Source organism: Mauremys reevesii, linkage group 2 (assembly GCF_016161935.1).
Source record: "Mauremys reevesii isolate NIE-2019 linkage group 2, ASM1616193v1, whole genome shotgun sequence".
In the NCBI taxonomy this organism is placed as follows: domain Eukaryota; kingdom Metazoa; phylum Chordata; order Testudines; family Geoemydidae; genus Mauremys; species Mauremys reevesii.
This window is the reverse complement of record NC_052624.1, coordinates 140957862-140985724: the sequence shown is the minus strand read 5'-3', so window position 1 is coordinate 140985724 and position 27863 is coordinate 140957862. Positions and strand designations below refer to the sequence as shown.

Sequence of the window (27863 nt, the reverse complement as noted above, 5' to 3'; positions counted from 1 at the left end):
TTAAGCACTGCTGTCATATGTGTGATGGCAGTTATAATATGCACTCTGAAGGTGAAATCAAAATAAATTTGGAGTCTGCATCTCAATCCCCAGGAGATGATAATCAATTTAGATTAGCCATTTGGTCTAGTGAACAATTCATTCTGCAAAGAGAGTGGGGGTTGGGGGGGAAGAGTAGTTGAGTTACATTTGTAATGTGTGATATTTACAGTCATACCACCTTGGTTTGTGCTTCCGTTCAATGTAATGAGGAACGTAAGATTGAACCAGGTCAGCATTGGATGAGATATCTTCAAGGAATGCCTACATGAAGAGGGAAGTAGTGTTGGTGATTCAATAGGTGTCCGTCTTCCCTCAGAAACAGTACTATATCACAGTCAGAGCATAGTGCTGGGGACAGTGTGATGTTGGATGTGCCATCATTTGGATGGGATGCAAAACTAAGGACCTGATGGTTTTGGTAATTAAATAATCCTTGTATTTGTCTTCACAGTAAGATATTCGGCATGGTGGCCTGCCCAAATGCCATCTTGCGTAATGCCATTCTGTATGTCTAAACCTCTCGTAGTTGCCATTCGATAGTATGTACTTCACATTCTGTCCTAACATGTTGAGTGGTAATGGTGTTACAGATGCCACATTCTGCCACGGAGGCAGCTGCATTTCAATAACTCTTCTGAATGCACAGTATGTAGTATGTAAAATACTTTGAATTCATGAGTGAGTCTGGGCCACACAATTCTGATGAAAAATCTCAAACACTCCAAGTTTGGGACTGTCTGGAACCCTGATTTTGGTTCAGCCCTATCTCCATTTAGAATCCTTTGGGAACAGCAATATAATAAAATTGCCACATGTCCCTATGTGTGTCTCTTCATGGGACAGTGTTGTGTATGTAAAATCAAAACAGACCTGGTGATATAATACAGAGGTCTTATACCTTGATGGTTCTCTTTCCTGATGCATAATTTAAGTTTCTGATTTTTAGTGCCATCAACATCTTGATTAGTTTCTTTGGTAGCTGTGTTCCAGGAGCATGTTGTGCGATCAGCTGTTGAAAATACATTTCCTGCCTCATGAGACTGCCCTAGATAACCTATTACTGTGTGGTTTACTTTGCTTGCTTAATTTTTTGACAGTGGGATTAGAGTTGGAATTACAAATCATGCCTCTTAGGAAATGTTGGCAGACAACATGGCACTAGACATTTTTCTAGTGCTGTTTGTGTCAAGACTTGACAGTGCATGCTTATCATCAGGAATCATGATTCATCTACAAAAGATAACAAATATAAAGAACAAATAAGAGGGGGGAAGTGCAGTTGGCGGTTTCCGCATGGACACTGCCAGCACTTTATTTGCAAGCAAAACTGAAGTCATCTTTTCGCTAGAGATTTGAATGCTTGTGTACCTCAGTCCCCTTAAGCCTACTAGGAGAAGCGCATCAAATGTGTGTATTCACCATAACAAATGTCCAGCACTTTTATTCCTAAAATTAGCCTATAAATCAATATTTAGCCACTGAAACAAGGTGCCCATTTGTCAGGTATTGAGCACCCACAACTGTCATATCAAAGAGGTGCAGGTGCTCAGCATCCTTGCAAATTAAGTCACTTATTTAGGTGTACAAATGTAGCTTTTACATGCCTAAATTTAGACAGCTAGGTTTCAAACATTCACCATATGGTATAGGTTAACTTATAGATGTATATACTCATATAAACATACACAAGCATATAATATGTGTATATGCATTGATATCCTTCCATATATATTTGTGGAGGGATAAGGGTGCGTGTGCGCAATTCTAATATTGAAATAATAGTTCAGATCAGTTAGGGCAACAGAAATGTTGTGTATGCATTATAGATGCAGAACATTCAAGTGGTCCTTTGGTCACAGAATTCTCAGTTAAGTTTAGGAAAATCAGTACTAGATTTGTGAACTTTTAAGAGCTTTAAATAAAAAAGGCAAGGTGATTTCAGCTCCCACCCACTTACCGCTTTTACAGCTGTAGTAATGTTGTTTGAAAGTTAGCATGACAGGCAGTAATCCAGGTCATCATAATATCACCCACTCTGGGGAGAAACAAACAGAGTAAACAAACAAGGTAAAATGTAAAATCCTCTTGTTACAATCAAAGAAATATTGCAGGAGAGATGAAGAGGCAGCTCGGCTGTAAGACAACAATCCATAATTTACTTTGCAGATGTCTCTGTAATTTAAGCAGCAGGCGGAACAACCACACAGTTGTAGATGCTCTGGGGAAAGGATACCCAGAGCCTCGTAAATCATGGTGGGGATTAAAAGCAATGAACATTCATCTTCTTAACCTCGTAAAGCAATATTGCAAAGCCAAGGATTACAACTTAGTGTGCATGTAATCTTTGTTCAGGGATAAAGGGTGTCAATTTTTTTAAAAGCTTCTCTCAATTAGCAGTGGCATGTGCCTTCTGGGAAGAGAGCAGGAAAAATAGTTTTAAAGTTGATTTAATAAGAGTTCCTACCTATTAAAAGAACACTTAATAAAAGCACTTTCCATCAAGAAAAAAATATATAACGGAAGTCTGGATAGCTTGATTCCCATTAAGCTATACTGGTGTTTTCTGTTTTATTTCCTTCTGTGGAAGCTAGATTTAATACACAAGAAATTCAGCAAAAATAGAATTCACACATTATAGTCCTGGAGTCTTAAATCGCCTCTTGTCCTACAGGATTTGTCTTTCCTCTTCACAGGAAAGGTGGAGTTTTAAGGCTTCAAGGCCAAGATTTATAATACCTAGTTAGTCTCTTACTTCCCTATTTAGCTACCTACATTGGCCTCATTTTCAAAAGTGCTGAGCACCCAACATCACCCACTATTTTCAACAGTGCCCATTGAATTCATTTTGCAGCTGGTGCTTGGCTCTTTTTGCAAATCAGGTCATATATTTAGGTGCTTAAATATGGGTTTAAAATATAAATGTGGACACATCTTTTGCAAATTTTGGCCGAAGACTGTACATAGCCTCAAATTATTTTGTTTTCATCCATGTTGTTTTCTGAATGGTAAAAACCAATGTGATTTTTTTTAAGTGATCCGTATCCCTTCGCATTTTAAAACTTTTAGCCACTTGAGAAGTTTGATATCAAATTGCAAAGAAGTCTGACACTACTTAGTCTCATTCTTGCCTTCCCTTCCACCACAGTATCCTCAGCTTTGAAGTTACTATTTATTCATTTTCTTCTCAGGTTTCTAGTGATGTCACTGTAGATAGTTGTGTATCTTCTCTGTCCCCCTCAGAGGTACCCCCAGTCTAAGATGCAGATATATCCATCTCATGTGATCATAACTGAATAATGCAGTAGTTAGGTTCAGAGGTTTTATAGTAGCTAATATTTGGACTTTTAAAATAGAGTATAACATGCACCTCCACCTATTCCAACACTCCACTCTCAGATCAGAACCCCTTATCCTATGTTGCATTCCCTCTGCTCAACTTAACTCTTCCTCCAAGATTTTAGATATCTTTTGCCTGGGGAAGTAAACAACCTTCACCTCTGTCTTATCAGATGTCTCCTGGAACCGTATTTCCTCCTCCTCTTTCCCTCAAGTCCTTTAGGAAGGCTGGGTGCCTTTGGGGTCTTTTGAGGTCCCTAGAGTTCTAAGGGAAGTCTTATGGTGCCAACACTGGCTCTGGGAGCCCTTTTCTGTGTATAAGAAAGGTTGGGTATGGGAGTAAGCAACTATTGAGGTTATTTGTGAGGACATTTATCATTTGGGTTGCACATCCATGTCATTCATATTGTTTGATATTGTTGTTTAAGAAATGATGTTCCCCTGGGAACCATGAGCCAGAGCTTTAAAAGAAATCAAAGACCACTTTGAGAGTAGGAGTGATAAATCTTTTAAAACAGTCATGGATAATCTTGCCTCCATAACCTTAAAAATAATCATGCCAAACTTGAAAGACCTCAAACAGTTTGAGGCCAATGTTTGGATGAACACTGTGGCCAACTTAGTTCCTGGTGTATCTCCATTGACTTCACTGGGAGCTTATTAGTGCTCTGTACTTGTGAAAATCTGGCCACTAAGAGCATCTAAATATGGACTCTATAGCCCAACTTTAGGCACCCAGTTGTGAAAATCTTGTCCTATGGGTCTATCTATCAGACAAATGTATTAAAAAGTTGTATCTAAGATAGCATTTTGAATCTTAGCATAAAGATCAGTGTTTTCTGTTGTAGTTCATGTGATTGGTTCAGATTTTTTCAGGGTTTTTACTTTTTTTTTTTTTACCATTGTGGATTTATGTATATTGAGTCGTCTTCTTTTTCCCCTCCCTCCCTCCCCATATCTCAGTCTATCCTGAAACTTAATTAATCACTATTATTGTTTATTTAACTGTCTGTGTCTTTGTAATTTGGTAAGTGACCTCCAATAAAATGAGTAAAAGGATTAAAAGGTCATATTGAAAAGGAACTGGCTACTGCAGCACCACTTCTCTGGTAAGAGGGTATGAGACTTTGATCCTCCAGTTTACTCTTTACTACAAAGAATCAGTCCACAAAATACCTGTTGATCATTACATTAACTGCAGGTTTATTTAACGTTTGTATTGTGGTAGCACTCTCGGGTGTTCCCCTGAGAATGGGGAATCTGTTCTGTTGGACTCCATACAAACACACAAAAAGATGGGGTCCCTACTAGAGCTGGTCAAAATTTGTTTTGTTTGTTCCAAAAAATTAGTGAGCACCTTAATTATTTTCCCTCTGGTTATACTGTAGTCAGAGGTGTGGGAGGGATAGCTCAGTGGTTTGAGCATTAGTCTGCTAAACCCAGGGTTGTGAGTTCAATCCTTGAGGGGGCCACTTAAGAATCTGGGGGGAAAATCAGTACTTGGTCTTGCTAGTGAAGGCAGGGGGCTGGACTCAATGACCTTTCAAGGTCCTTTCCAGTTCTAGGAGGAAGGTATATCTCCTATTATTATTGTCTCCACATGCTGCATACCCAAGCAAACTTTAATCTACCTAGCTTGGGTACTAAGAGCAGTGAAACTGCAGCACTCTGGGCTTCAGAACAGGCTCACTCACTGCATGTGCACTGGGGGTCCCAGGTGGGCAGCCCAGGCTGAATCCTGTAATCTGACAGCTCCATTGCTATTGGTACTCACTCTAGCTAGATTAAAGATAGTGCAGATACGCCTACATGGGCAGCGTTCACACACACCAATTATAGTAGACATACCTGTTTTTCTCCTCATTCTCTCCCTGTTCTTCCCAATTCTCCTTTTCCTTTTTTCCTTCATCACTTTTTTCCCCATTTTTCCCCTGAAGAAGTGGGGGAAGGGATATTGGGAAAGAGAAGAAGAAAAAAATCCTCCCTCTCCTTATTTTGGAGTTTTCTTTTAACAAACAAATCACACAACACACCTATAAAGCTGCAATAAATACATCAACAAATAAAATAGTCATGTTTGAGGGGAAAATAGAGATGTGTGCAATTCCCAAAGTTTTTACTAGCTCCAGTCCTGGCCTTAAAGAGCTTGCAGACTAATTTAAGACAATGTATAACAAATGTGTGATGAATAATAGAAGGGATGGGTGAGTGAAGACATGGGTAATGTTGATTAGTGGAGGTATAAGCTAGTTGTGTGCACAGCTTGATGATTCTGAATAAACTGCTGAGCTTCAGTGAAAGAGAATAATGTAAAGTGCTAAAAGCATCAACATTTTTTTGAGAGGGAGGTGGGGAACAGTGGTGTTTTCCTAAGCTCCACCCAGAAAGAAACTCTGCTCACTGTATATCTTTAAAATCATAATCTCTTTCCTCTTTCTTGTGTACTTTGATCGGCAGTGAAATAGTCCAGTGCTGACATTTAAAGCATCATCACCATTCAACTTCAGAATTAACAATGCATTGAAATGAATAAAGAGTAATTCAAAACATTCTGGGCTATTGTTTATGCTCTCTTCAGACTCAGGCAGACATCTCTGCATCATTTTAGACTTAGTTAACATTTGTTGGTTATTTTTTGCAAAGACTTAATTTGGCGGGGGAGGGCAAAGAAAGAAATCCTAGGGTTTGAAACAGAAGATAATAGTCATCAAAGTGTTGATTTGCTGAAATGCTACAAGCCAGCTCAGTTTGAGCCTTGCTCCCTCCCTGCTCCCCCTCCCAAAAAATTTACAAAGCTTTAAAGGCTTCACATAATACCATTTTACCTCATTCATGAGTAATTATATTCTTTGATAATCCAAACAGATTGTGTATGACTTGCACTTTTTTCCCTATAATGGAATACTTGTTTTGGCTTGTTTGTTTTTTTTAAATGACCATTCCTTTGCTTTCTCTGAATACATAGGTTTTAATTTAATTGCCAGTATTCCCCTAGGATATTGATATTTCATTGGGTATCTGATTGATAATAGAGACAATGGATGTGGACGTTACTTTGTGTATCTGGTACGTTAGACAGCAATGATGTAGTTAATGAGATGCTAAAACACTACCTTTTAATACATTTTTAATTTAGATTTATTTTTAATATTATGATTGGAAATGCTTTCTTACAAACTTTATTTTTTTCCTACCAATATTTTCCTTTCTTATTGTAAAGCACAACATACAATTTCTCTCTCACTCACATAGAACACAGTCCAAGGTGTCTGTGACTCCTTTGTTACCTTGCTTGATATCACTATTATGGATCATGCAATCACTTATGACTGCATAATTCATTAAATGGATTAGAGAGACAAGGTGAGAGAGGTAATATCTTTTATTGGACCAACTTCTATTGGTGAGAGAGAAAAGCTTTTGAGCCACACAAAGCTCATCTACTAATTAATACTTACCTCTTAATGATTTTCATCAGTAGATTACTATTTTACAGAAGGGGAAACAGAGGCACATGGTGGTAAAATGACTTGCCTATGATCACCCAGCAGGCCAGTGACAGAGCCAGGAACAGAACCCATGTGTCTTGAGTCTCAGTCCACTGCTCTATTCACTAGGAAACACTGCCTCTGTTTGTGACTTTTTTTATTCCTTAGTGCATTTAAAACCGTATTTACATTGTGGGATTGATGGGCAGAGCCCCCCCCAAAGTAGTGGAAGGCTGTCTCATTAGAGGAGGAAGGGACCACAGTACCAAGACTTAACTAAGTACAGATGAACAAAACATGAACAAACAAGAATGGGGGTTCAAGTCACAAGGACTTTGATGTTGCCCACTGCCTTGAGGAGGAGTCCACGGGGTCAGTGGACCCTGCCCTGTGAAGCTCTGACTGCCTTGGAATGTGGAGTATCCTATTACTGAACACAGACAGTACAGTCAGGGGTAGTGCAAACTCCTCTTAAAATGTGCCACAATCCTGATTTGAAGGAAATGGCTTAGGGATGAGACTATAGTTCAATATCCATTCCATGCCCACAGCCCTTGATCTCTCTGCTGTCATTGCCAATTGGTCCATTTAATTAAGGTCTATACTGACACAATCTTGTTTCATACATGCTGTGGAAGAATTATTAGCTAGTGACAGTCCAGGGTTGGACAAGATTCAAACCAGTGGTACAGGAATGATGGATCCTGGTCTCCCAACATTCCCCTTTTAAAACTCTTTCCTGAAGCATGCATTATCCCTTGCTACAGTTCTTTGTATGCTTTTTAAATATATATATAACATTGTTGTATATGTTCTTTAGACCGTGGTCCTAAAAGATAGTGATCCATTGAAATCACCCAGTCTGCCTGTACAAAATAACATAAACTTGTTTCACACACAGCATTTCTAAGTGTAGCACAAATAGCCTATTCCCTTTTTGGGTGTGTGAAAGTGTCAGTGGTACTTCTTGTAGTTCTACCACTTTGTATTCACTGAAATAGCCTTGCACATGAGAATTTACCAAGACTGCACTTATTTTAACTGATATTGACAGTTTGTACAATAGGTGGAGGAGCCCTTTTAGAGCCTGAGCATTTGTACCCTTACTCACCTGAGTAATCTTGATTCATGCTTGCTGAGCCCATTGGGATCAACTCACCAAAAATATACTTGTTTGCAAGGTCAGGACCTAGCTTTTCAATTACTGTACATTATGTGCTTTTAAGAGTTATTTAAATATGCATTAACAAGATGAGCTATTCTGAGGATTCAGACTTCTGTGGTTCATTGGGTACATAGTATGTTCTATAAAAATCGTAATAAAACTTTATGGAAGAAAAATAGACAAATGATTATTGTAGAAGATATGGGCTATCAATCATCTCTATTATATTTCTACGTAAAATGTATTTTCGTCTCTGAAAGGCCATAAACCAGAAGAGGAAATTAAATACATACACAATATCAACTTATTATAGTCTGTATGTGTCAAAAGCCAAGGACATTCAGAATTGGAAATCAATGGCTGCAAAAACATTGTGCTATATTCACTTTCAAATACCTGGGTGACTAAACCTGCTGTAAGATCTTCAGCTGGTGTAAGTCTCTGCATTACACTGGCTGAGGATCTAGCTAGCTGAATAAACAGGGAACTTCTGGAAAGTGTTGAGCACCCACCCTCTATAAATTAGGCTCCTTCAGAGTGTGTCAGGTTGAGCACATGAAAATGGAGGCATCCAAAATCACTAGTAATTTCTGAAAATCTTGGTTGCTTACTGTTACAGTATCCTTAGTTGCAATTCACCTGAAAAATCAGTTAACCTGGCTTCATGTGTTCACGTGACTAACGCCTATTAAAGAAAGACACATGTAATAACAGCACTCACTGTTATACTATGCTTTTATCTCTGCTGACAAGTCACCTATCCTGTGGCATTTTGATAAAATACAGAAATATGAAATTAGGGCCAAAGAAAGTGAAGCTCTGTGATGGAAATGCACAGCACGATGAGTTAAGAATGAAGGGCTAGTGAATTTTGGGCCTGGATACGATGTCTGCAGCTTCAGATTTGTATGTGAGGGTGGCTACTCACGCATCCCCAGAATATTGGATATTCTTGTACTTCTGGGAATGGTGTGGGCCTACCCCTGCTGGCATGACCTTGCAGACACCATGTTGAAGAGCACCTTGCCCCACTGGCGTGACCTCACATGTACTGTATGTGCAAGGTTGCACATTATGGAGGAGACCATTTTGAAGAGTGCACCACTGTACTCCTGCGAGTGTCATCACACACACATCGTGTGCACAAGGTCACGCTGATGGAGGCAGAGTGGCACACACTTTAAAATGTCATTCCCCCTTCATACCACCAGTTTGGGACAGTGATTGTGTATTGATCTCTGCAGTTACCCAAATTCTGGCTGCTAATATAGACATATACGGATTTTCATGGGTACTGTATTAGCTCTTAATGCCCTAGCTTTTGTAATTTTAAGATGTAACCTTAATGTTCCCTTCATCTAGACATATTGTATCCTTTAATGTTGATTGATTATTGATAGGATATGTTATCCAACTTGAGAACTGGACTCTATAACTGTGCTATTCAGAGCTCATGGCCTGTTTTTAAATTAGTTTCCATGATGGTTTCATGCTAGGCAAGGGATTGAGAACTTGAATATGTCTCATAGCATATAAAGTACAATCTTTTACAGATGATGCATAAACAATGTAAGGCTTTCCTGACTTCAAGCCTCTATTGTTTGCTGCCTAACTGAAAGGTAATGGGCAGGGAGGAGGAGGCAGACAATGAGGAGTGTCAAGATTTGTTCAAAGACTGACTTAGCTGTCGGTTTCGCTACTTTTCTGTATTAGAGTTATGTCAAATCATGTTAAAATTTAACACTGCGGTTTTACATACTTCTTTGTTATAAGGTAATTTTGCTTGAATTACATCAGACACAACTCTAACGTTTATAACACACGTCTTTAGATGCTGCCAATACAACACTGGTGATGGGCACTCCTTCACAATACTTATTCAGAAGTGATGAGAGAAGTTTAAATATGTATAAGACATTTCAAAAATGAAATAAAAATAAGTCATTTTGAAAAGCATTCAGTCTCTCCCTGTAGTATATTGCCTACGTTATGTTTTAATACTGTTTTCACCCCACCACCCTCAGTTCAGCAGCAAATACTGCTGTTCCCTTTCTGTTGGATTTGGCCCCTAGCAATCCGCCATCAGTGGGGGGTAACATAATTTCACTGTCCAAGGAGCACAGTAGGGAAAATTGTAACTCAGTCACAACATACTCTGTTTTCCCAATGTTCTATGATATCCCTTTTCCCCATGCAGCTGTCTGCCTCCTCTATGCCAGCTCAGCTATGTTGGCTGCTTTATTAGGAAGAAGGGATTGCAGTCAAGGATGCATCCACTTCTTGCCTACAAGTCTGTGCAGTGGGGAGAATAGCAGCTTGTATTAGCTGCTCTTCACCCACATTGTGAAGTGGTACAGGTAGCTTATGTTAGGGATTAAGTGGATTTCTCAGGTCCCTGCTTCTCTACAGAGAGGGTCATAGGCCAGCTCATGAGTGTCTGTGGCCCTAAACACATCATAAATGCCACATTTCCACTGTCTGGGAGGCCAGGCAGTGAAATATCTGAACAAGGGAGCCTCAACTCCTGTGTCATAGCAGATGTCTCTGACAACAGTGTGTTGGATTTCGCAGTGATTGGAAGGAGGCCGTTTTTGAGATATGGCTAGTCAGCCTATGCAGAGGTTGGATCAGTGGGGCTGCAAACCAGTGAGGAGGGAAGAGAGGGCTATGCCTGTTTTCTCCCTATATCCATGGTCATATGTTGTAGTAATATCGTTGGCCCAACAGTGAAGAGAGCCTGACATCCCCACAACCTGCATGGGGGGCAGGGCTGATTCCATCCTCCCTGTCTTCTTCCACAGGCGGCTACTTTTCAGCTATGCATAGGGCCTTAGAAGGGAGAGCCACAGTATGTCTTAGAGGGAACCCTATAAAAGCTTCTTTTTTTTTTTTTTTCCTGTACTGGTATCAAACAGACTGAGGATGGGGCAGGGGATGGAAGACAAAGCCAGCAGGGCCCTCTCCATGGATGATTGGGACCCTGGGGCATAGAGCTAATAGAAACCAAACTCCAGTCATGGAGAGCCACACTAACTCCCAGTACAGTCAGGAAACATTTCAGCTCACCCAGGGGACATAGACTTGCAAATGAAGTAGCAGTAATTGGGCAGTATCATTTTGCTCAGTTATTCCCTCTGCACCTTGGTTTGTGGCCCGTGGCTTCGGTTCACAATCTTAAAGCTATACACTTTCTGTGATCCCATTCCACAGACCAAGTTGTGGCTGATACAAGCTGATAAAGGAGCAAAGGATGTTTGGGGCATATTTATTTTTAAAATTTTGATAGCTAGTATCTATTTATTTTAAGCATATTTTTAAATTTTTAGGTTCATAGTTGTGCAAAATTATGGGTTTCCAACATTTATTTTTATTTTTTTTTACATGTTCGCAGTTGCAAAAAAATGTTGGGAGGGTCAAGACAATTTATTTAATGACAGTAGTCATTGAGATTCTGAAATAATGTGAGATTTAATTTGTCAAAGCCAAATAAGAACATTGAAGTAATCGAGACACAAGACAATGTGAACCTTGACAAGAGTTTTAGCTGTGAATAGGAAAATCTATATCTTAGAGAAGTTATTCAGAAAGAATCTTTAAGACGTAGACGTTGCCTGGATATGAGGACTTAAAGAGAGGCCCGAGAAGATTTTAACTCCCAACCACCATTAATTTTAATGGCAACAAGACGCCTGTTCTGCAGCTTTGACATATTCAACATCTTTGTTCGTGAAATGTCCTTTGACATCACCTCTGCCTTTGTAATTCATTCTCTTTGTGTGTGTGTGGTGCCAGAACCAAAGTTTGAGCTTCAGTGCATATTGTTAGATATTATTATATAGTTTATCTTGTCTGATGTATTTAGAGAGTTTGTCTTTATCCGATATCAGAGGGGTAGCCGTGTTAGTCTGGATCTGTAAAAGCAACAAAGAATCCTGTGTCTTTATCCGAGTGATCCATCCCCTATCATTAGGGTTGCCAACTGTCTCATTGTACAAACCCAACCAACCTTGTCCCGCCCCCTGCTCTGAGGCCCTTCCCCCACTTGCTCCACCCCCCCTCCATTGCAGGAGAGGGTGCAGAGTGTGGACTATGCAGTTTGGGCTCTGGGAGGGAGTTTGGGTGCAGGATAGGGCTCAGGACTGGGGCAGAGGATTAGGGTGTGGGAGGTGGTGCAGTCTCTGTCTCAGGCTGGGGATGAGGGGTTTGGGGTGTGAGGTGCAGGCTTTGGGAGGGAGTTTGGGTGCAGAAGGAGGCCCAGGGCTGGGGTTTGGGTGCAGGGAGGTGTGAGGGGTGCAAGCTCTGAAAGGGAGTTTGGGTGCAGGAGGGGGCTCAGGGCTGGGGCAGGGGGTGGGGATGCAAGGTGCAGGCTCTGGGAGGGCATTTGGGTGCAGGAGGGGGCTCAGGGATGGAGCAGGGGATTGGGGTGTAGGAGGGGGTGTGGGGTACGGACTCCGGCTGGGCGGAGCTTACCTCTGGCAGCTTCCACAATGGTGACATGTCCATTGGCTCCTAGGCACAAGCAGGGGTGGCCAAGTGGCTTTGCGTGTTGCCCCTGCTTGCAAGCACTGCCCTTGCAGCTTCCATTGGCCGCAGTTCCCACCTAGGAGCCATAGGGACATGCCGCCACTTCTGGGAACCGCATGGAGCCAGGGCAGGTAGACAGCCTGTCTCAGTCCTGCTGTGCCACCCCTACTGACTGGACTTTTGGCCTATTAAAATCTCCCGGATTGCTTTCAATAGCAGCTGGGAGATTGAGGCTGATTCCGGGAGACTCCTGGCCAATCCGTGAGGCTTGGCAACCCTACCTGTCATCCAGTCCCATCTTCTGGCAATCAGAGATTTAGGGACACCTGAAGCAAGAGGTTGCATGGCTAATAGCCATTGATGGACTTAAGTTCAGAGAGGATATCTAATTATTTTTTTAATATAGTTATTCTTTTGGCCTTCACGGAGGCCAATGAGTTCCATACTTTGACTGTGTCATGTGAAGAAGTACTTCCTATGTTTGTTTTAAATCTGCTGCTTATTAATTTCATTGGGCGACCTCTAGTTATTGTGTTATATGAAGGAGTAAATAAAACTTCCCTATTCAGTTTTCCAATGTTCATTACTTTGACTTTATCAAAACTGTATTTTATCTGTCATTTTCTTGCCCAGTCACCCAATTCTGATGGATTCACAGTCAACTTTGGACTTAGCTATACTGAGTAATTATATATTGTCTGCAAACTCTGCCACCTCTCTGTTTACTCTTTTTCCAGATCCTTTATGAATATGTTGAACAACAGTGCTACTGGTACAGATTCTTGTGGGACCCCTCTATTTACCTCTTTCCATTATGAAAACTGACCATTTATTCTTATCCTTTGTTTATCTACCTGAGTTCAAGTTCTCCCTCTGCCTGAGCAGGAAAACGGAATTCAACAGGGATCTTCCACCTCTCACATGAGTGCCCTAGTCACCGAGCTGTTCCACTGTGGAAAAATAACTTCTAGAAGAAATTAGAGCAGAGAAACCAGAGCCTGGGTTACCCATCTGCCAAGTGGATGCGCTAACCACCAAGCTACAGAGTCAGTTGCATGCTGCTTTTGTACATGTGACCACTAATTAATTTCACAGACTGTAGGTCGCCAAACAACCATCAAATGGGCTCTCTGGACTTTTATGCCCTGGACAAGTGGAATTCAGTGAAATATCATTAGCTGTAGCTCAGTCAGCTTTACCTGACATATGGTGATTTGCATAAGCTCCTGTATGCAGTCCTGGACTGGGAGTTGACTTTTTCAGCACAGGGTATCCTGGTTCTCTTTGCTGTTTTGCCATGACTGGAATAGTTTTTCCTACTGAAAGCTGAAACAGCTGCATCATGCTGTGCAAAGTGTGTGCTTGCAACTGTTTTTCATCTTTGTCAGAAATGATATAAACTCTTAGTGAGATTTTTGAGTACTGCTTGTACTGTTGTGACACTTTTTCATGGTTTCAACTTTCATATCAAATGTGAAGCTCAAGCCAGCTTTACCAAAAGTTTGCATACTGTTTTATAAAGCTGTGCAAAATTTTTGATGGATTTATGGGGCTGGGTGGAAACGATTCATATAACTTTGACACACACGGTATCAATCTTTGGCATCTCATCTGTTCTGGCTTAGGTTTTTTTTTTTTGAAATGGAGTTTATATGGGCCTAAAACTCATAAGCCCAGAAGTTGCCATCAGAATGGGAAAAATTGTTTGCGTAAACCAAAACAGTTGCTATTCAAGACTTACCTTTATAAAGTCTATGTTGTGGGAATGCATACACTACATACCTCAATGCAGTGGGGCTCAAGGGATTCATAGCGACTGGTTAATGTACGGGGTGATCCTGAAATAAATGAAGGGGGCATGAAAATATCCCTGGAAAATAAAATGTACACATGTGCTATGATAGCATCCAATTATTCTAGAGGTTAACATTAACTGTGAACTCATTAATACATTTAACTATTGTATAGGAGGCATAATGTACAACCAAGACAGACATTAATGCATTTCACTGTCACATGGGAGACTCTAGTTTCAGACTCAGTTTGGGCTTTCGCCCACTGGGTCAATAAGGTGTTCAAAATGCTTTGGAGGGGATAGATTCTCTCAATCTTTCGAGAGGTCACTGTACTGCTAACCAACATTCACTATTAGTAATTCCCTATGCACTGACAGGTGACATGTCACCTTTTCTTCACAACGGGGCTAACTATATGCTGTATGTTAGCTGTTCCTTGTAAAACGAGAGAAAGATTGGGGTGGATTAAAAACCTGTGACTCTTATCCTGACCATTCCTGATTCTTGCCTCAGCTCAGAGATGATCATAACCTTCATATGTGTCCTGGCCCAAGACAAGGGAAAACCCATTCTCAAGTGCTTACAGACCTACCAAAATGTAAGTGTAATTTGTAGGGTAAGAGGAAAATATAATGGGGATCTCTACACTCAGATGTGAAATATGATTGCTTATTGTAAGGACACAAATGTTACAAGGATTTTTTCTGAATGCCATTGAACTCTTACACACATTTTATATGTAAAAGATATGTGGGGGTGGGAGGAAGGCAGAGGAGAGAAGGTGGTAATCCTTTATATTATTAAATAATTTGAGAATAGCCAGGGAGCCTATTAGTTTTCAAAATCTGACAAAGAAAATAATCCTGCAGTACTATGAGCAAGAATAAAGAGTACAGGAATAGGTTAATGACCCTCTGGAAGTAAAATTACATTGTTAATTGGTAAGAAATTAAAATTTTGTTTAGTATTTGCCTAAAACTACATTTTCAGAACAAGTATATTAAGTGCTTATATACCAGTGCTAGAAGTCTAAATAATAAAATGGGTGAACTAGAGTGCCTCGTATTAAATGAGGATACTGATATAATAGGCATCACAGAAACTTGGTGGAATGAGGATAATCAATGGTATGCAGTAATACTAGGGTACAAAATATATTGGAAGGACAGAACAGGTTCTGCTGGTGGGAGAGTGGCATTATATGTGAAAGCGTAGAATCAAATGAAGTAAAAAATCGTAAATGAATCAAACCATACCATAGAATCGCTATGGATAGAAATTCCATGCTCTAAGAATATAGCAGTAGGGATATATTACCGACCACCTGACCAGGATGGTGATAGTGACTGTGAAATGCTCATGGAGATTAGAGAGGCTATTAGAATAAAAAACAGCAACAACTCAATAATAATGGGGGATTCAATTATCCCCATATTGACTGGGTACATGTCACCTTAGGATGGGATGCAGAGAAACTTTCTTGGCACCTTCTTGGAACAGATGGTCCTGGAACCCACCAGAGGAGAGGCAATTCTTGATTTAGTCCTAAGTGGAGCACAGGATCTGGTCCAATAGGTGAATATAGCTGGACCACTTGGTAATAATGACCATAATATAATTAAATTTAATATCCCCATGGCAGGAAAAACACCATAGCAGCCCAACACTGTAGCATTTAATTTCAGAAAGGGGAACTACACAAAAATGAAGAGGTTAGTTAAACAGAAATTAAAGGGTACAGTGCCAAAAGTGAAATCTCTGCAAGCTGCGTGGAAATTTTTTAAAGACACCATAATAGAGGCTCAACTTAAATGTATACCCCAAATTAAAAAACATAGTAAGAGAACCAAAAAAGAGCTACCATGGCTAAACAAAGTAAAAGTAGCAGTGAGAGGCAAAAAGGCCTTTAAAAAGTAGAAGTTAAATTCTAATGAGGAAAATGGAAAGGAGCATAAACACTGGCAAATGAAGTGTAAAAATACAATTAGGAAGGCCAACAAAGAATCTGAGGAACAGTAACCAAAGATTTAAAAAGTAATAGCATTTTTTTTAAGTACATCAGAAGTAGGAAGCCTGCTAAACAACCAGTCCAGCCACTGGATGATCAAGGTGATAAAGGAGCACTCAAGAACGATAAGGCCATTGCGGAGAAACTAAATGAATTCTTTGCATCGGTCTTCACAGCTGAGGATGTGAGAGAGATTCCCACACCTGAGCCATTCTTTGTAGGTGACAGATCTGAGGAACTGCCACATATTGAGGTGTCATTAGAGGAGGTTTTGGAACAAATTGATAAACAGCAATAAATCACCAAGACCAGATGCTATTCACCCAAGAGTTCTGAAGGAACTCAAATGTGAAATTGCAGAACTATTAACTGTAGTCTGTAACCTATCATTTAAATCAACTTCTGTACCAGATGACTGGAGGAGAGCTAATGTGAAGCCAATTTTTAAAAAAGGCTCCAGAGGTGATCTCATCAGTTACAGGCCTGCAAGCCTGACTTCAGTACCAGGCAAACTGGTTGAAACAATAATAAAGAACAATATTGTCAGACATATAGATGAATGTAATTTGTTGAGGAAGAGTCAACATGGTTTTAATAATTGGAAATCATGCCTCACCAATCTACTGGAATTCTTTGAGGGAGTCAACAAGCATGTGGACCAAGGGGATCCACTGGATACAGTGTACTTAGATTTTCACAAAGACGTTGACAAGTCCCTCACCAATGGTTTTTACGCAAAGTAAGCTGCCCCGGGATAAGAGGGAAGGTGCTCTCATGGATTGGTAACTGGTTAAAAGATAGGAAACAAAGAGTAGGTATAAACAGTCAGTTTTCAGAATGCAGAGAGATAAATAGTGGTGTCCCCTAGGGGTCTGTTCTGGGACCGGTTCTATTCAACATATTCATAAATGATCTGGAAAAATGACTAAATGGTGAGGTGGCAAAATTTGCAGATGATACAAAATTATTAAAGATAGTTAAGACCCAGGCAGACTGTGAAGAGCTACAAAAGGATCTCTCAAAACTGGGTGACTGGGCAACAAAATGGCAGATGAAATTTAATGTTGATAAATGCAAAGTAATGCACGTTGGGAAAAAAATAATCCCCACTATATATATAAAATGGGGTCTAAATTACCGGTTAACACTCAAGAAAGAGTTCCTGGAGTCATTGTGGATAGTTCTCTGAAAACATCTAATCAATGTGCAGTGGCAGTCAAAAAAGTGAACAGAATGCTGGGAATAATTAAGAAAGGGATAGATAATAGGACAGAAAATATCATATTGCCTCTATATAAATCCATGGTATGCCCACATCTTGAATAGTGTGTGAAGAGTGCTCGCCCCATCTCAAAAAAAGATATATTGGAATTGGAAAAGGTTCAGAAAAGGGCAAAAAAATTATTAGAGGTATGGAATGGCTTCCGTATGAGGAGCGATTTAATAAGACTGGGACATTTCATCCTGGAAAAGAGACGGCTAAGGGGAGATATGATTGAGGTCTATAAAATCATGACAGGTGTAGAGAAAATAGATAAGGAAGTGTTTACTGCTTCTCTTAACGCAAGAACTAGGAGTCACCAAATGAAATTAATAGGCAGCAGATTTAAAACAAATAAAAGGAAGTATTTCTTCACACAACACACAGTCAGCCTGTGGAACTCCTTGCCAGAGGATGTTGTGAAGGCCAAAACCATGATAGGGTTAAAAAAAGAGTTAGATAAATTAATGGAGGATAGGTCCATCAATGGTTATTAGCCAGGATGGGCAGGAATGGTGTCCCTAGCCTCTGTTTGCCAGAAGCTGGGAATGAGCAACAGGGGATGGATCACTTGATGATGACCTGTTCTGTTCTTTCCCTCTGGGGCACCTGGCACTGGCCACTGTCAGAAGACAGGATACTGGGATAGACTGACCTTTGGTCTGACCCAGTAGGGCCATTCTTATGTTCTTATGTATTAAAATAAAAAGAATCAAATGATTTGTAGTATTTACTGTCCAACATTACCATATAGACAAACTGAAATTCTTCATTTTCAGGCGGGTTTTGCTAATTCATTTGTTTGTGATGCAAGAAGAGTAAACAAAACATGTGTCTAGAAACTTACAATGTAGCTGTTAAAACTAGACCAAAATATAGTTAATATGTGACATGACCACATATGTGCTTGGATGTATAAATGGATTCCTTTTGGAAGTGAGGGAAGATGTTTACATTTGATGTATTTCCTCAGTCTGTAAAGGTAATAAAGACCATATGGAGCAGATAATTCAAATAGAATGATGTTCTGGACTTTGAATGAGGCAGTCTGTGTGGTGGGTGGCTAAATTCCCAAGTGTGTGGTGTGGGAAGCTCAAATGAAAATGGCCTGGTCTACACTAGGCGTTTAAACCGGTTTTAGGAGCGTAAAACCGATTTAACGCCACAACCGTCCACACTAGGAGGCACCATATATCGATTTTAATGGCTCTTTAAACCAGTTTCTGTACTCCTCCCTAACGAGAGGAGTAACGCTAGTATCGGTATTAACATATCGGATTAGGGTTAGTGTGGACGCTGATCGACGGTATTGGCCTCCGGGAGCTATCCCACAGTGCAGCAGTGACCGCTCTGGACCGCAATCTGAACTCGGATGCAGTGGTCAGGTAGACAGGAAAAGCCCCGCGAACTTTTGAATATTTCCTGTTTGCCCAGCGTGGAGCTCTGATCAGCACGGGTGGCGATGCAGTCCGAAATCAAAATAAAGAAAGAGCTCCAGCACGGACCATGCGGATGTGATCGCTGTAAGGGCAGGCAAATCCGTTCTATCAGCGCTGCGTTACAGAAGATGAAATTCAGAATCCCTTTTTAAAAATCTCCAGACAGACGCCATAGCAGGGACTCAGCGCACTTCAGCGTGACAAGCGTAACGGAAAGCCAAAGAATCAAATGGACGCTCATGGACTGGAGGACTGAAGCTATCCCACAGTTCCTGCAGCCTCCGAAAAGTATTTGCATTCTTGGCTGAGCTCCAAATGCTTCTAGGGTCAAATGCAGTGTCCGCGGTGGGTCAGGGCATAGCTTGGCAATCTACTCACCCCCCCCCTACCCCCAGAAGCGAAAGGGAAAACAATCCTCTGACTCTTTTACATGTCACCCTATCTTTACTGAATGCTGCAGATAGACACGATGCTGCAGCCGTCAACACCAACATCCTCACTCCCCCCCTGCCATGGGTGGCTGATGGTACAAAAGGACTGGTAACCGTCCTCACCATCAGCCTATTGGCACATGGGGCAGTAACCATGCTGACTAGCATCCGTCAGGTCGATCAAGGGCGCCTGGCACTAATTTTTTCTGGTGAATGGTGCAGTATGGCTGGTAACCATCGTCATCATAGCAACAGGGGGCTGAGCTCCATCAGCCCCCCACCCTTCATGTGTAAAGAACAGATTCAGTTGCCCCTGGACTAGCAGAGGGATGCTGGGCTTCTCTCCTACACACTGCTTAATGTCCTGTCTGGACTATCATAGTAGCTGGAGTCTGCCTTCCACTCATTTCTCACTAACAAGTCACCATGTCTTTTTATTCCTGCATTCTTTATTACTTCATCACATAAGTGGGGGGACAATGCTACGGTAGCCCAGAAAGGCTGGGGGAAGAACGGAATCAACAGGTGGGGTTGTTGCAGGAGCACCCCCTGTGAATAGCATACAGATCATAGTTTCTGCAGGATCTGACACAGAGCAGCTGTGCTCTCTGGTTCTATGATACAGTGGTTATCTAGTACACTTGCCTATATTCTAGGCAGGACTGATTCTATTTTTAGATACCAAAAAGGAGGGATTGACTCAGGGAGTCATTCCCAATTTTGGCTTTTGCGCCCCTGGCTAAGAGCAGCCAGGGGCACTTATGACAGCAGCAAATGGTACAAAAGGACTGGTAGCCATGATCATCTTAGTTCCAATTTATGGAAGGGTTTGGATGGTGCAGTATGGCTGGTAACTGTTGCGTCTCGGTGCCTCTCAAGCGGGCATGAACAAAGCTCTTCAGTCAGTATGATTGGCAGCTAAGTCATTTATTTCTCTCCAGCATATTTCATTTATACAATTAATACAGGCAATCAAGCAATTGCTAATTGGTTAATAAGGTACAGACAAGCACAGCTATAACTTCATTGGCTATTTAGCATCCTGGCCAACCCTCTAATTTATTATTCTGTTATTGCCTCCCAGCAGATAAGAACGAGCCTCATCCTTGAGACTTGCATGTCAGTTTCCCACACTCTTATGCAAAACAATCCGACACTTCCCCCCTTTTCTCATAATAAAAAAAAAGGAAGGCACAGCAAAACATTTTCAACTTATAGCATCACATTACTACAATCTATTACACAGCAAAACTAAAAGCAAATCTAAACACCAGCTGCCTAACTAAACCGTAACAATATCTTCTGCCCTATTTTTACCTATACATCCCTCCTCCAGGTCCAGGAGGGTTCTGCCAATGTGCAAACACCCACAAAGCAGGTTTCCAATAAGGGCTTTCACTGCAGCAACATGGGGCAGCAGGCAGAAGGCCATTGTATTTATGGCACTGTCTTCCCATTTCGATCCAATTAGGCCACCTGGCCTTTGCCTCGCTCTGGCAGTTCCCTACTTTCTCATAACAACATTATCTCATCCCTCTATTCGCTGTGATTTTCCACCAAGCCAGCATAGGGAAATTCTCCTCTATTCCAAAAACACATAAAAAATTAACAATAACCAATTAAGCAAAACAAAACTAAAAGCCAAATAATGCTTCCTCAATCTATAAGGCTTATCCATAACCATGCAATTCATAACATACAACACCAACAACATCAAACAAAACAAACATAAATACACAAAAAATAAATGGTGTAAATTCTACAGGATTCCCCCCTTCTCTATAGCACACCAACTTGTGGCAAACTTAAATCATCCCTCAGATGTCAGGCGATCAAACTGACACTGAGTAAAAACACAACATAAACCACATAAAGACAATTCTGGCCAGAAAAACAAACAAATAAACACCACAAAACAAAACATAAGACACATAACATAAATTTAACTCCATAAATAAATGCATGGTACATAAAAATGCTATACAGCTAACACCAATTTTCTTAATATCTAAAAAACAAAACAAAACTACCCCTACTGGGCAAGCAATCATCACATACAATATACAAATACCCTTAATACCATCAGGCAAAAAAAGAAAAATTACATCATCAATTAAATCATTTACAGTAATACAATTGCATCCTAACTTACTTCTGAATTCAAAGCTATTCACAGCTTAAGGGTTCTTACTATTAACTTCTACTTTTAAACACAAAAAAAAATCACCACTTATATGCCCGTAGCCTAATACAATTACAATTACATAGCACAATATACATTCTTCAGCTAATGCAACAAAATTATTCATAGCCAAACAATTACAAACTAATTTCTTTACCTACATGTATTTACAAAAATTTCAAAACACCAAAAACTTTTCTCTCTCAGCATTTTTACAAAATTCAGCTATTATTCCCTTTAGCAACCACAGAGTTAACTTTTTACTCTGCCTAACATTACTCGCTTGTAGTTAATTACCTTTTCTATCAACTACACCCTCAAGGTTATCAACCAGTTTTCCAAGCTTGTTGTCTGTTGCCGATCCTTTCCTCTTCAAGTTCTCTATCTATGATCCAAAGCACTTTACATAAAGGTATTTTGGGTCACATAAATTCAAAGCCATTCTCCCAAATTACCTAAATTTATGCCTAAACAATCCTTTGAGAATACTCAACAAACCGTTGGCTGAGTTTTCTCAAACTTGAAAAACAACAAACAATTAAACTCTAAAAAGCTGGGGTAAATAATTCCACCATCATCCTCCCCATGAACCCGGCAGGGTTCAGTATGTAAAAACCCTCACCCCCCAACTCAACTGGTTTACATGCTGGGGAGGGGCACTGCAAATACTCACACTTCCAACCAAACAGTATCCAAATATATCTCTACAACCCCAAATCAAATGGTACTCCTAATATATCTGTAAGGGCAGTGGGCTATCCTGGTGCTCAAAATGGCCATCAGCTGGCCATTCAAAACTTCAAACATACTAGCTCCCACGGCAATGCTTTCTCAGACTCAATAAAAGAAGGACATATCATTTACAATCCAATTAGGAAGGGCTACCATAATGGGGGGGGCAATACATGCTAAAAAAAAATATATATCCAAAACACAGGGCGCAGCCTGTAGAATAAATCCCAAAATCCAATTAACATCACATTTCTCAGCAGGAGTCCCAAATTTCTTCCTGCCAGTGTACAATTCTTTATTTCTTCACCAGGGTCAGTTCTCAATGTCTTTTTAGTCAGGAATTTCTGGTCTTTGGCAATATCAACAACGTGAATGTTTTTTCTTCTTTTCCACCACCGTCGTAGATCAGCTTCTACGGGGGAAATAATCAGGACGTGGGGGCTGCAGCGGACAAGGGAAAAATTAGCCAGCACGTTACCTTGTCCTTTTTTCCTGCTATTTAAAAGCACAATGGAACTAAAAAATAATTAGGCCAATCATCAGTAGGAAAATTCTCCTGATGTGAAGGGGTCTTTTGCAATAAAAATCATGGGTCCAGTCAGTCTCCTGGTTGCAAAAATGGCAGGGCTGCTAGGATCTTTGGGCAGCTCTTCCATACCTGTAAAAGGAGACAGCTAACACATTCCATTAGTGCCTGGCAGGATTTTGCAGCTCTCATTAGCTTTTTTGGGCCCAGTCAAGCTCTCTTTAGTCTGGGCTGTTTGCCAAGTCTTAGTGTCCTTGACTGGGGCGAGAAGAAAAAAAATGAGCTGTCTTCGATTAACTCATGCTGTTCTTTTACTTTCCCTGCTTGGCTTCTTTTAAACTGTAAATCCTGTGTCAGAACACCCAATTGTTGCTGCTCATCACTGTCCCAGGCTCAGACCAGCCAGCGGGCTCCTGCCAAAACAACTTACTTGCTTGTAGGTCCACGAGCCTCTACCGGTCAGGAGGAGCCTCCCCAACTCCCCTCTCTTCTTAATGAGTAAATCAGTGCAGCAGGAAATTCTTTCCCCTGTCGGTTCATAATGTGCAATAAAGGCTTCTGTATTTTCTTCCTTGTTTTACTCCATACTTGACTCAGGAAGAAAGCTTCCTTATCGCCCTGAGTCACCGACCCCAAACAGTTTTATCAAAGACTATATTTGGTTTAACGAAAAGTCCCTTCTGTGTCCCATAACATATCAGAGGAGCCTTTCTCCCTGCCGCTTCATAATGTGCAATAAAGGCTTCTGTGTTATCTTTTCTTCCGCTGATGCAGCGGTTCCACCTCTGAGCTCAGATGCGCCTCCTTTGGCCCTTCTCCAGCACTCCCGCGCGGCTCTTCCGCCTGGAACAGGCCACCGAGACTAGGCCACCGACACTTTCAGCATAATCACATCGGATAGGCACTCCCGCCTCTGGGCTCAGGCTCCTGGCCGTTCGCCTCTGGGCTCAGGCTCGACACTATCATGATTTCACCATTTGTTGCGTCTCGGTGCCTCTCAAGCGGGCATGAACAAAGCTCTTCAGTCAGTATGATTGGCAGCTAAGTCATTTATTTCTCTCCAGCATATTTCATTTATACAATTAATACAGGCAATCAAGCAATTGCTAATTGGTTAATAAGGTACAGACAAGCACAGCTATAACTTCATTGGCTATTTAGCATCCTGGCCAACCCTCTAATTTATTATTCTGTTATTGCCTCCCAGCAGATAAGAACGAGCCTCATCCTTGAGACTTGCATGTCAGTTTCCCACACTCTTATGCAAAACAATCCGACAGGTAACCATCTCTGCTGTCATGCAAAAGCAAAAGCATGCTTCTGTGTAGCGCTGCTGAATCGCCTCTGTGAGCGGCATCTAGTACACATACGGTGACAGTCACAAAAGGCAAAACAAGCTCCATGATTGCCATGCTATGGCATCTGCCAGGGCAATCCAGGGGAAAAAGGTGCGAAATGCTTGTCTGCCGTTGCTTTCCCAGAGGAAGGAGTGACTAACGACATTTACCCAGAACCACCCGCAACAATGATTTTTGCCCCATCAGGCACTGGGATCTCAACCCGAAAGTTCCAAGGGGCGGGGGAGGCTGCGGGAACTATGGGATAGCTAGGGAATCGCTACCCACAGTGCAATGCTCCAGAAGCCGACGCTAGCCTCGGACCGTGGACGCACACCACCGAATTAATGGGCTTAGTGTGGCCGCGCGCAATCGATTTTATAAAATCTGTTTTACAAAACCGGTTTATGCAAATTCGGAATAGTCCCGTAGTGTAGACGTACCCCTAGTCACCTAATGGTTTATGCAATGTGTCCTCCATTCCCTCTCTTTACCGTGTACATTGAAACTGCACTGGAAGTTGAGCAAGAGGACCAGCACAAATTGTGAATTAGAGCTGGCTGGAAAAACTGTAATATTTTTCTGCCGGAAAATGTAGTTCTGTCTAAATATAAACGCTTCAAGAAACTGTGTTGAATTTGACAAAATTGTGGGCTGGTCCATGCTGCAAAGTTAGGTCAAGATAACTTCATAGCTGAGAAAAAATTGACACCCTGTGTAATTCAATTAAGCTGATTTTAAGCCTTGGTGTAGACACCACTAGGTCAATGGAAAAATTCTTCTGTTGACCTAGCTACTGCCTCTCAGAGAGATGGATTTACTAAAGCAATGGAAGAACCCCTTCCATTGCTGCAGTAAGTGTCTGTGCTACAGTGGCACAGCTGCAGTGGCACAGCATTTTCAGTGAAGACACACCTTTTGTTTCATAAAAAAAGGTCTAACAATGCTGAAACACCCCATTTCAACATTTCCATAAATTTGTGTTTTGATTTTTATTTTCCAATGCTTTCATTTTTTTTTCAAATGTTGTATTTTATTTTGTATATTATAAAATACAATTTTTAAAAGTGGCAATCAAAATTAAATTTTATAAGAATTCTCGTTTCCAGAGAATTAGAGATTCTTGGATTTTGTTTGTAATAATGAAACCAAATTTTGAAATCTCTGCTCTCCAGACAGCTATCCTGTGTGTGAGTGTGAGTGTGTAATCCAGTGGTTAGGACACTAGATTGGCAGTTGGGAGACATGCTTAATGCCCTGCTCTGCCACAGACTTCCTGTGTGACAATGAACATGTAACCTAGCCTCTGTGTGCCTCAGTTCCTCGTCTGTAAAGCTGGGATAATAGCACTTCCCTATCTCACAAGAGTGTTGTGAAAACAAATACATTAGCTTGTGAGATGCTCAGATACTATGTTGATGAGGACCATGCATATATCTTAGATATATAGATAGAAAAGGGTACAAGAGAAGAAATAGGAGTGAAAGGCGCATAATGGGCAAAATGAAGCACCATAAGAGGAAGGGATGAGAGTGGGAGACAGAGAGAGAGCACAAAAAAGGCAGAGATAGAGGAGTAAAGGGGCACCTGACATCAAAATGTCATTTTTCACATTCACATTTGGAAAGGTTCCACATCACTGACTTCTAGCATAAAATCACCCTTTAATAAATACTGTAAATGGAATATAACAGGTACATAATCTCCAAAGCTAAGTCATCTGTATTGAAACTCATTGTGTACCTTTCATCCAGTGGCAAAAAGAGAGAAGATGGGTCAGGGAAAGAATCCATTAGCTGGTGTTTCAGAGTATTTCCTTCCCTGTGTCTTAGTGCATTTCATCCATGTCTTCCTGAAGAAACAAACAAGGGAAGAAAATGTTCTCCAGGTTCTCTGCTATTCAAACCTCCAGAAAGAAAGGGGAGATTGTTTTAGTTTTGGATGGGGAGGGGGGTGGAAACGGCTTAAAAAGCAGATGGGCTTCTATTTTTTTTAAATCAGAAGTTAAGAGAATTATGCCAACAGATTTATTAGTGCAGAAATGTTTCAATAACATGCCAATTTGTGAAGATCTTTAGAAAGAACTAAGGGGTTAAATTGGTAGTTTAATCCATGACAATATAGTCTTTTTATAGTGACACTGGGGAAAATACTTTAAAAATACAAATCAAAACAAAATTTATTTGGCCTTTGCTATTATTGAAGCTATTTGTCTCATACCCATCTTGATGTCCCCATCTTGTAGAGAAATCATCAAACTTGCTTATGGCATCTTTGTCTGTTGTGATGGAAATAATTGTGAAGTCACAAATCCAACAGTATGAATTCAAATCAAGAAAAAAAGGTATTGGAATAATAATTACAAAATGTACACGGTAGAACAAGAAAGTCAATCCAGTAAGAGGGCGTAATTGCAGATTTAATTATGATCCACAGGGGCAGAGCTACAAAGGACAAATGTTATGTTTTATTCTCAGTAACTGTTTTATATGTACATACTAGCATGTGTGTGTGTGTGTGTTTAGCTATCTGTTACTTTGACTAATCTCTGCAGTTTCCCTTTGCTCAAAATGGCTTCTCTCTCTATTAGTGTTCACTATGTTATTTTCATCTTTGGTTTATATCACTCACTGAATAATTCTCTACAAGAAATAAGGACTAACAAGATTACATATTGAAAACATATATTTTAGCATGCACTTCTATATACAATTGTCATGAAAGAGCCACACAATCTCCCTCTGTCCTTTCTAGAACTGCATAGAAGTCACTTTCTTTCCTCCAGTATTTTAATTATAAAGAAATAAAGGCAAACAAAACACATCCAATACACAATCAACACAATAGCACTGCAAGTCTGAAAGGGCTCTGATGTATTCTTTCATTTCCCTCAAGAAGCCTATTATCTATCTGTCCATAAAGATCCAACCTATGGAGGAGTTTAACTAAGGCTTGTAAAGCTGTTGTAATAGTAGGCAAAATCTGCTGAGCCACCTTCACCAAAATGATAAAAATGATAATGGGTGAAAAAAAGAATTATATTACAAATAAATATTATGCAAGAGGGTGAGAAAGTTGGATTTCAAAACTCTAGCTTAATTTAAATTTGATTCCATTCAGATCTGCACTCTTCTCTCCCATAATGTTTGTATATTTTATTTGAATTTGTATGATACATTTTAAAAGTACCAGTCCTGCTCTCTGTGCTCCTTTGAAATCAGCTAAAAGGACAATCCAGGTTCAAACACAAATTAGCCTGGCAGCTTCCCCAAAAACAGGATAAAAATAGCCTAAAATAAAAACAACCTCCCTATCAAAATAATAATAATAATTTACCCAATGTGTCCTTCCATGTCCAAAAGATTGGTTGAAGAAATGTGTTTTACATGATGTCCCTAAGGTCCATAGAAGTGGATTATTCCAAACTCTTTTTTGATCGCGCACCCCATCAGTACAAAATTTTTGAGCACGCACCCCCTGCTCCTGGCTGAACTGTAGAAGAGAGAAAAAAAAAAAGGCGCTCCCGGCCGAACTACTGAGGGGGGGGGGGAGCAGTGCTGCTATGGAGGTGCTCCTCCTGCTGTGCACCCCGAAGA

The 27863-nt window shown here is 40.6% G+C and overlaps 1 protein-coding gene and 1 long non-coding RNA gene across 2 annotated transcripts in view; one reads left to right on the top strand and one right to left on the bottom strand.

The window, feature by feature from the left end:
- Nucleotides 1-27863, top strand: part of CDH12 (cadherin 12) — a 693631-nt gene that overhangs the window by 81450 nt on the left and 584318 nt on the right. The gene's annotated exons all lie outside the window — the stretch shown is intronic.
- Nucleotides 1998-26539, bottom strand: LOC120398202. Its single transcript, XR_005594244.1, has 4 exons — nt 26488-26539; nt 26011-26119; nt 14338-14393; nt 1998-2077 (listed from the first exon to the last, which is right to left on the bottom strand). It is a non-coding gene; the product is annotated as an uncharacterized LOC120398202 (long non-coding RNA).